The sequence below is a fragment of the Gossypium arboreum genome, chromosome 11, assembly GCF_025698485.1.
Source record: "Gossypium arboreum isolate Shixiya-1 chromosome 11, ASM2569848v2, whole genome shotgun sequence".
NCBI classification, from domain to species: domain Eukaryota; kingdom Viridiplantae; phylum Streptophyta; class Magnoliopsida; order Malvales; family Malvaceae; genus Gossypium; species Gossypium arboreum.
In genome coordinates this window covers 118,526,670-118,537,768 of record NC_069080.1, presented here as the reverse complement: position 1 = coordinate 118,537,768, position 11,099 = coordinate 118,526,670, and the positions used below count along the sequence as shown (strand labels likewise).

General features: G+C 35.5%; 1 non-coding gene across 1 annotated transcript; it reads right to left on the bottom strand.

Annotated features, from left to right (window-relative positions):
* Window positions 1–10,467: 10,467 nt before the first annotated feature.
* LOC128284521 (small nucleolar RNA R71) lies at window positions 10,468–10,574 on the bottom strand. Its single transcript, XR_008274946.1, has one exon. It is a non-coding gene; the product is annotated as a small nucleolar RNA R71 (small nucleolar RNA).
* Window positions 10,575–11,099: the final 525 nt, after the last annotated feature.

Below are 11,099 nucleotides of genomic sequence, written 5' to 3'. Positions count from 1 at the left end.
CTACAAGATGTTGCAGGCAATACCGGAGCAAATACGTACATTTAACATTCAATCTAAAACTTATGCATGACAACATGTAATAGATATGTTATACAATCTTTCCCAGGTCTTACACAAGCGTACGAATGTTCTAAAGCTAACTCGAGATCAAATAAGGACTAATTTGTAACAATTACAAAACTTCATATTGATGTCACAGCGTGAGGGGGTTTGTAACACCCTCAACCCAGCTCGATTCACCAAGCCTGGATCTTGCGTGTTACTAAACAATTCAAAACATTTAACAAAAACAGTTTACATTTTTTTATTTAATTTAAACCTATTATCAGAAATTTCAAAAGAAAACTTAACATTAGGAAATTTAAAATAAAATATATGATAAATAACTTATTACATCAGATTTGATACAGATCATTACAAGATATAAAAGTATTCTGAGATAGAATCGAAAGGCGTATTCAAGACTGCGCCACAAATACATTGTATACATAATAGCCCATTCCGCCACCATCTTGGCATACTCCTGATGTTGCCCCTCCAGGCGAAGCCTCTTCAATAACAACCTTGAAAAGCAATAACAAACCTTGTAAGTACAAGAGTACTTAGTGAATCCCACTATAACCATACCTTTATGGATACTTTGCAATCTTAAATGAATTTCTATGAGCCAACCATATTTTGCACCATTTACTTCGATTGATATCGTCACCATGTTATCATTCTTTTATACGCCAATTATCATACCCTTATCATACTTAATCTTCCATATATTGTTAACTGAGGAATCTTTCTAATCAATTCATGAATCTTTTGTCCTGTAATACTTACCTAACAGAAAATGCCCTTAGAAACTACTTCCCACACTCATTACCTTAACCCATGCTCTTATTTCAAACAACTACACACTGAAATTATCTTGGGTGGATACATATATATGGAGAATACTTATCCAGAGTTTCATACCATTGGTTCACACTTAGATATACCCTGAACTAGTTCTGTGCACATATCCATATTGGTAATTCACAGTGTATATCATTCAATTGAACTCCATACCATGCTATAACAAAATCTGATAATTCACAATAACATTGACTTAGATCTAGAATAATTTTAGAAGAAGATGTGATACCCTTTACTTTTCATATTGACAAATTATCATAACAAATACCGTTCTTGACATACTGATACACATATCTTTTTCATGGAAAACCCTTAAGACTGTATTCAACTATTATTCCAAAGTATATCAATACCTTATCTTGGTCATACTTATTACAAAACTACTAGAACTTTCTCATCTTACCATAGAGTCATACATTCAGATTTATCGCTTACTAGATATTCCTGAAAATTCACTCCGCATAAACTTAGTAGAATATACCATACAGGAAATCAGATAGAACACACCACTAAGATGATCCACACAGAATTTGCCACAAAGCATCCTTTTCCAAGTTCACCACAAAAGCTATTATTAGCTGTCGTGTTTACGATATGGATGTGCCTAAACTCGCATTAAGTGTGGTTTGTCCATAAGTATCCTAGGACACGTAAAGAACGCCATTGGGTAATCACCATTCCTTTGTTCTTTTTTAGAGGATGCTATGGCTGTGGACTTTTCCTTCAAAGTTCGTGTTTTCAGTCCTGACAGGCTCCATTAGATGCCACCGAGGTGAACAGACATAGACTCTCTTAACAGACTCTTCATGCATTAACACAATCTAAATTTAACTTATTACTTTACTAACATACACCCAAACAAAACACACATCTCATATCATACATTCAAACATATATGTACTCAGCCACACTTCAATGTTTCAATATTCGTACACCAATCACCACATATTATACTTTCATGATTTCGGATCCAAAGTTCAATAAATTTCTTATAGACATACTTTGATATGAACAGTATACATGCAAGAGTCAAAGTAAAGACTCACCCGATTCTTATCGACTACAGGTCAAAGCTCTAAATCCAGATAACTATCACGAACCAGTAACAATCACTGCTTAGAAACATAAGTTCACCATTAATACTCTCGTACATACAAATTACTTATCATTTCAATCTCTGGCCATCCCATACAGAAGCCTTATACTTACAGTCTCATTGTTCAATTACCATATATAGATTTACTCATTCAATACTTAACATGCAGAGCTAAAATACTTACATTGATGGGAAGTAACTACCGATCATAAAAGAACCTTAACTTTTAGATCATCGAGGTAGGATACATTCAGATTTAAGAAAAGTTTTAGTATGTACCACTTAAGGTAAAGAAAGAAGAAGGAACAATCCCCCTTTTATAACACACTTTCATATATAAATATGATTTATCTTGCTTAATGGAATTTAACAAGTGTCATGCGTATCAGAATTTGCCTTCTTATTGGCCTATAATTTCCGAGAAAATTATAAATAAGCTCCCTTCATCAAGCTTATTAGGCTAAACTATACAGTTGGTTTCTAACCAGATTACTTCAAATCTAACTAGTACAGTAGTCTCTACAATCCAAGGGTATTATCCCTTTGGCGAATAATCATCCCATATTTCTCTTTTATCCCTTAACACGAATGTCTCCGTAATACATAGTAAAATATTAGAAAACCAAATTCTTACTTACTCTTATGGTGAATACTACATGCTCACACATATACGCGAAAACAACCTTTGGACAGATAACACTACGCCAGCCAGACTATTCACTACCAAGCATTGAAACTTTGGATCCGCCAGATATGGGGTGTTACAGGGTTTCTCGTCACAACATAACATACTATTTTAGCCTTTTCACAGTGACAGGGTTCCTCCTTGCACCGTAGCCTGGAGTTTGGATTTTTGTTGCGACAACCATCGCTTGAGGTCGTAATGTAACATACTGTTTTGGTAAAAATGAACCAAATAGTACTTGTGTAGCACCCACAGGTGAAAGGTGTTACAACCTGTCATACCCAAATATCTTTAAGGACTCAAATTTAGAAGAGTTTTAGGACTTAATTTAACAGAGTAGAGAATTGGCAGACTCTACCATGAATTTTGGAGAAAATGTGAACTGTTGAGTAAATAGTTGAGTTCCAATTCTGGTTTAGTTAGGATGGGATCAACTAGTTCCATAGTGGGAGACATAATGATTGTTAATGATTGGCTAAAGGGGTTTAGGAGATCGTGCATAAGAGATATATAAATAGGTGAAAGTGGACATTTTGGCAAGGAAGAAGAAAAATCCTCTTTAATTTAGTATGTAAATTTCTTTTTACTTGCTTTTCCTTCTTTGGTTGCTCCAGAGATGAAGAGAACTTAGGAGAGTTCTACATAGAGTAGAAGTCATGAGGATTTGAGTTTAGAAGTAGAGAGATTTTAAAACTGGTAAGTTTCCTAACTCTATACATTCGAGAATTTGATAAAGAATGAGGGCAAAGGCTTTTAATAAGTTTCTGTTAAGTAAATTATGGGTTAAGGTTTGTTCAGGATGAATGAGGCTCTGGTAAAGGGACAAGCTAAGTTGACAAGAATAAAGGATTTATGGTGAGTATATGTACTTCAGTTTTGGGTGATTGATGATGTTATATCTTTTACTTGAACTATACTCACATTTCTTTTGAGTTATGACTAAAACCTTGGTTGTTTATAGATTTGGAAATTGTATAATTGGTGTATGAATAATATGCTGAGTATGTACTCTTAGAAATCTAGTTACTAAAAGATATTGGTTGTATCTTGATAAATGAATGAATGGCGTATTGTTTATGATAATATTTAGCAAAATGAAATATATGATAGACCTTGTTAATATTATGTGCGAAGTACGGAGGAATTATAACTTGACTGGGTATATGAATTTAGGAATAAGTGGCAGAATAGAAGAATAGGCAGATTGTTAAAGGATACAATAGAGTATGGTTGTCCTGTGGAGTGGTATCTATTGGTTCGCTAGAATAAAATCACAACGATGGTTATCGACTGGTCTTTCAGAGTGACATGGCTATGTCAACCAATATAGTCCATTGGGACGATAAACACGGGGTAATCCACCAAAACGGTAAACATGGGGATATACTATGTAAGACCATAGCTTGGCCATGGCGACAAATCAAGTCTGTGAGAATGACGAATCAGGGAAAAGTTAAGGCAAAAAAAAGGGAAGTCGCCTTAAGAATCGTGCAACGAATAACATGATAAGAGGAGATGATGCACCCAAGAATGCAATTAAATAGGTTAGTAACGGAGTTCGCCAAAGTATTACAAAACAGAAGGATTTTGTCTATACGGCCTTAACAGGGCTGAGGTAATAGACAAGATACCCTTTTCGAGGTATGTGGTAACTGTCATTATTAGTTAGCCAGTGGTTGGATGGAAATATAACCTCAGGTATAATAAAAGGGCTAATGAAGTAGGTTTTTAGTCAAACGGTCTGAGTGGTAAATCCGTTAGTGACTTACCAAAAAAGATGATGATAGGTTAAGATCTTATAACATTGGAAAAACCACAGGGAATATTGACTAAGGAAATCTATAGGGGATTATTTTGAGTAGGAGTCTGTCAAGACCGTATGGCATAGAGAATACTGTGTGGGTCTTCTAAACTTATAAAATTTACTGATTGGATGTAGGGTAAACAAAGACTTGGAAGTTAAGTGGATGGCCCAAGCCAGTTTCTGCCAAAATGAAGAGTCAAGCGTGATAGCTGACTCGTGTATATAGAGGAGCACCTTTTGAGGCCATGCCTCAGGGTCTAAAATGATTGCATCTGTAATTTGATCATTTATTTAAATCTTGTAAATAGCAATCATGTTTACTTAAGGAACCAAAGCTAAAAGAATTTTGTAACACCCCAAACCCGACGTAGACGTTATGGCCGAATCTAGCAATGTCACATGGAATAAAATTTGAAATCGAATTTATCAAGTTAAAACCGTTTCCGTTTGTTAGCTTTTATTTATCTTTCGTTAATTTTAAAACTATTTTCTCGTTAATTTGATTTGTTTAAAAACATATTCTGTAACGGAAGCTTTTAAAACCATGATATTTAAAGAAAATCATTCGCATTTTAGGAAAAATGACGTACTTAATAAAACCGAGTTTTCATTGCAGTTTTAAAGTTTATAAAAATAGTTAAAATCCAAAACACAGGCAAACAGTCCAAAACTCCCAAATTACATCAAAATACCCCAGAAAAAATAGGAAATAAATTCCATAACTGGAATTAAAACAGTTCAATAATCATGTGGTCGCCGTTGAGCCCTCCACCGCACCGATCCGTCTAAGTCTGGGGATTACCTGTACAGATAAATAGGAAGGGGTGAGTTTATGTAAACTCAGTGTGTAATCCCCATAGAAAACATACATACAGTCAAGTGCAGTCTGGCCTAAGCCCATTATAGATTCAGATACAGTTTAGACCCTAGCCCATTTAGCTACAGTTTCAGATACAAATTAGGGTCTTAGCCCGTCTCAGATATAGTATGCATATAGTAATAGAAGTCAGTATCCTACCCACCAGCCTCTACACACCATCTTCGACCATTCCTACACACCATGTGGGGTTTAAAACACCAACCCAGCCCTACATACCAAGTCGTACCAAGTGTGGCACATATCAGTAATATTACAGCTGAGTTGCCAGATAATAGGTATAAAGCCTTTCAGTACATGATAAACTGTAAATTATATATATTTTTACCCCATATTTAATGCATTTTATGGATGATTTCTCATTAGAATTGGTGAATTCGATGCTCCTAATGCTTTAATTTCATGTTTTATACTTAGGAGAGCATAGGAGAGCGAAAGGAACGAGAAATAGGCCAAAAAAGAGAAAATGGGCCAAAGTACGAAATCAATACGGCTTAGACCTCCTCACACGGGCAGACCATATGGCCATGTCAATTTGGCAGGCTCGAGCACGGCCTGAAGTAATCAAACACGGGCGTATACACACGAGTGTGTCCTTACCGAGCCCAAGTTGAGTCCAATTCGGAAAAGGTTAATTTTGAGGGTTTCTAGACATCCCAAAGCCTATAAATACACCCTAAAAGAGGAAGAAAAGGGAGACGGAGAAGGGGGAGTAAGGAATTACTCCAAGGAAGCCGATCGATCCATCTCAGAAGCCGGATTCATCATCAAGACTGAAGATCTCTCCTCAATTTCTCTTCAGGAGTTTTGGGTTTTCTTTATGTTTTGTATTCTTTATTCTTCTGATATGTTTTCTTATTTAGTTATGAACTAAAACCCCTTACTACCTAAGGGGAATGAAACCTAAGATGAATCTTGTTCTTATTTTCTGAATCGTATGATAAATATTTAACTTGTTCTTAATTATGTGTTCTTAATTCTTGTTTTGATATCCTAGGATACTGATTCAAGATAAGCTCTTATTCAGAGGAGGAATAGACCCTGTTCTAAGAGTACATTTGTCATAATTAAGCAGAGTTGATTGCGCACCTAGACATAGGGTGACAAGATTTTGCCGGATTAGGGTGAAACCTAATAAGGGGATTCATAGATCGAGTTAATGCAACCCTAGAGTGTTTGTAACGCCCCGTACCCGATACCATTGTCGAGTCGAACACGAGGTGTTAACGGACTTAATTCATTACTTAAAATTTCATACAATTCATTTTAAAATTTCTAGACAAGTCGGCTAATCGCATCACGATCGCTTCAAAAATCATATCTCGAGTTCAAACTCAAATCCAATTCCGTAAATTTTTCCTGAAACTAGACTCATATATATATATATCTACTAAATTTTTCTAGAATTTTTGGTCGGGCCAATTAGTACAGTTTATTAGTTAAAGTCTCCCTGCTTGTGGTTCAACTACTCGACCTCTGTATTACGAATCAGATATCTCCTGCATGAGCTTCAATGACTATGCCGTTTGTCTCTAATAAAACTAGACTTAATAAGAAATCTGTAAATATAAAGCATGAATTCTAATTATCTTTGTAAAATTTATGGTGAATTTCCAAAGTTAGAACAGGGATCCGTAAATCGCTCGCCCTATTTCACAAAAATTTAAACATCTCATAAAATATAGCTCATATACTGTTTTGCTTCTTCCATATGAAAATAGACTCATCAAGCTTCGATTCCATAACTTATTCATCCTAATTGTATCTCTACTATTTGTAGTGATTTTTCAAACTCACGCCATCGTCATTTCGAATCTATTTTATGGTAAATTTTACCTATTTCATGGTTTCCATGGATTAGCTAGCAATTTGACATACATAACACCAAATATGATCATGATTAGCCATTCCAATGGCTAATCATTACCAAGCATTTCCATACCACTCAATAACCATATCATAAGACCATATACACAAAATGATTATAATGCTATACATGCCATACTCAAAATATACAAGCCATTATGCCAAGATGGTATACGGATAGTGTGAGTGTGCCTCCGACCGTTCTCGATTTCCGAGCTGGCTTGTCAACACTACAAGGAATGAAAAGGAGGGAGTAAGCATAAATGCTTAATAAGTTCACATACAAATAGCAAGTAACATAACCATATAAGCAAACATAAAACATCATTTGCATAATCATCACCAAGACATTCATATCTCATTTTCATTTATCATCTTACCATATTGTTGTTATATCGATTTTTCAACCCGAGGATTAAGTACATACCTGTTCAAAGTACCCATTTCACAACACATACCAATACGTCCCTTTCATCTTGAGTATTCCTCCATTTCAGTAGAACTTTACCCGTTGAACACATCGGAATATAATTCGGATACATGGAAAGTTTGCACATAAGTGCCACATATGTAGCCAAGCTACCATGTAACCCGCCCATAAGTGAACTCGGACTCAACTCAACGAGCTCGGGCGTTCGCATCCATAAGTGAAGTCGGACTCAACTCAACGAGCTCGGATGCCTAGTTACATCTCTCGAACTCGGACTCAACTCAACGAGTTCGGACGCTCGCATCCATAAATGAACTCGGACTCAACTCAACGAGTTCGGATGCCCAAATATCCCAAAGGACATGTCACTTGTATCCTAATCCATTCCTAAGGTTCAACGGGACATTTTTCCCAATCATATGTCTCAACCATCTTCTATGGAATGTCGATACGATACTCGGTAGTATTTCACATTTTCCAAGTATATCACATAATTTGACATATTATCAAACAATTGTCACAAGTATGATATTTCATAATAATTATCATATCATTTAAATAACATTAAAACATTTAAAACAATAACTATGTTACCAACATTTACATATGAACTTACCTCGTATGTAAAATGGCTACTTTTACCATTTCGTCCACAACTTGGTATTTTCCCCATTTTAGCCCGAGTTTCAGTTTTCCTTGCTCTGTCATTTAAAATATAGTCTAATTAGGACTCACATTATTCAAATTGACCCAAAATCATATTTTGGAAAAATTACAATTTTGCCCCTAAACTTTTGCATATTTACACTTTTACCCCAAAGCTCCTAAATTAAACTTCAGCCTATTTTCTTATGTTTTATGACATGCTGATCATTTTTCCCTTCTATGGCAACATCAAATTCTCACTCTAACATGTACTTATGACTATTAGGTATTTTTACCTATTAAGCCCTTTTGCTCGTTTTCAATTAAAGCCGAGTAGCACAAGTTGTCTAACATAATTTAAAACCTCATATTCTATCATAAAACACCAAAATACACAAATTTCACCTATGGGTATTTTTCCAAATATAAACCCTAGGTTAAATTATTGCTAGCATAAGCTAAATCGAGCTACGGACTCCAAAACGTAAAAATCATTAAAAACGAGGCTAGAACGGACTTACAATCGAGCTTGGAAGCTTGAAAAACCCTATCCATGGTTTCTCCTTGCTATATTCGGCCATGGGGTTGAAGATGAGCAAAATTGGCTTTTAATTTTGTATTTTAATTCATTTTACCCCTAAATGACCAAAATGCCCTTACTACTAAACTTTCCAAAAATTCCATCCATGTCCAATTTTTGTCCATAGACTTAGAAATTGGTAAAATTTCTATTTAAGACCTCATAATTAATATTTCAAAATAATTTCATACTTGAAACTTCTAGAATGCAAGTTTTACAAATTATTCGATTTAGTCCCTAATTTCAATTTAAGCACTTTATGCATAAAATTTCTTCACGAAATTTTCACACAATCATGCAATCATATCATAGACCTCAAAATAATCATAAAATAATTACTTCTATCTCGGATTTTGTGGTCACGAAACCGCTATTCCGACTAGGCCCAAAATCAAGATATTACAGTGTTAATTAGAGAAAAGTCTCAGTTATTCAATCTAGGGATTAGACGTTATTAGTCTTGAATAGGGATAATAACATAACTTAGGGATCTCTACGGAACAAGTTGAATGAATAAATCGTCTGATTCGGAGCCAGAATAACAAGTCTAGGTGGATTTTTCCTTAGGTATTGTCCTAAATCAATCGATTTTTCCCAAAAACAATTCCTCAATTTTCTTCTCTGTGCATTCTTAGTTTAGATAATTAGTTAATTAAAACAAAACCTCTTTATTCTTAGGCTAGATAATAAAAAGATAGTTATTACTAGTACTTTTAGTTCCTTTGGGTTCGACAGTCTGATCTTGCTAAAACTATACTACTATTCAATAGGTACACTTGCCTACATCGTAATAATAGTTAGTTCAAGAATGATTAATTATAAATATTTAAAACCTATCACGAAATCACGCGATCAAGTTTTTTGCGCCGTTGCCGGGGAACTGAAATATTAGGAAAGCTCAATTTTTATTACTTTAGCCATTTATTTTTCTTGCAATTTAATTTTATTTTAATATTGTTATTATTTATTAATTTACTTTTTTCTTCTCTTGGTAGGTTTTTATAGTTTATGACTAGAAGAAACCCGTCAGGACCATTACTTTTTGACGAAGAAATTGATCGTACAGTTCGCAGAAATCAAAGAGAAATGAGGCGAAGCTTAAGATATACAGCGAACGAGTAAGAAGATGATACTCAACCCCCAACCAAAGAGATGGCTGAAAACCAAGGCAATTAGCTACCTCCTGCAATTGCGGTTAATCAAAATCCTGCTCCACGCACTATGTATGATTATGCTAAACCTTCTTTAACAGGAACTGAATCGAGCATAGTTAGACCTACTGTAGCTACAAATCCTTTTGAATTAAAACCTAACACTATTCAAATGATACAACAATTTGTTCAGTTTGATGGTTTACAGGATGAGGATCCCAACGCTCATTTAGCCAACTTCTTAGAACTATGCGATACATTTAAAATTAATGGTGTCTCTGATGATGCCATTCGTCTTCGGTTATTCCCTTTTTCATTGAGGAACAAAGCTAAACAGTGGTTGAACTCGTTACCCCAAGGGTCAATTACTACTTGGGAACAAATGATCGAAAAAGTTTTACTAAAATATTTTCCACCGGCTAAAACGGCAAAATTACGTAATGATATCTCTTCTTTTGTGCAGATGGATTTAGAAACACTCTACGATGCAGGGGAGAGATACAGGGATCTTTTGAGAAGGTTCCCTCACCAAGGGTTACTGCTTTGGCTTCAGGTTCAAACATTCCATAACGGCCTGAATCCTTCGACTCGACAAATGGTTGACGTAACTGCTGGCGGAACCATCAACAATAAAATGCCAAAAGATGCCTATGAGTGGCAAGTCATGAGGACAAAACCAACGAAAACAGTCGGCGTTTATAATGTCAGTTCGGTCACCATGCTCTCTAATCAGGTAGAACTCTTAAATAAAAAGATTGATGGTTTTCTTAGTTCTTCACAGGTTCACCCAGCAATGCTGTGCGAAGCAAGTGGAGGTGGAACAACCCATTCGGAATATCAACCTTACTCCAATAACATGGATAACGAGTAACTAAACTACAAGGGTAATAATCCTCGACCTCAAAACAATCCATTTAGTAACACTTACAATGCAGGTTGGAGGAACCACCCCAATTTCTCGTGGGGCGGTCAAGGAAATCAAAGACCACAACATCCTCCGGGCTACCAACAACCACCCTACCAACAGGAAAAGAAGCCAAACCTTGAAGAGATACTCTCAAA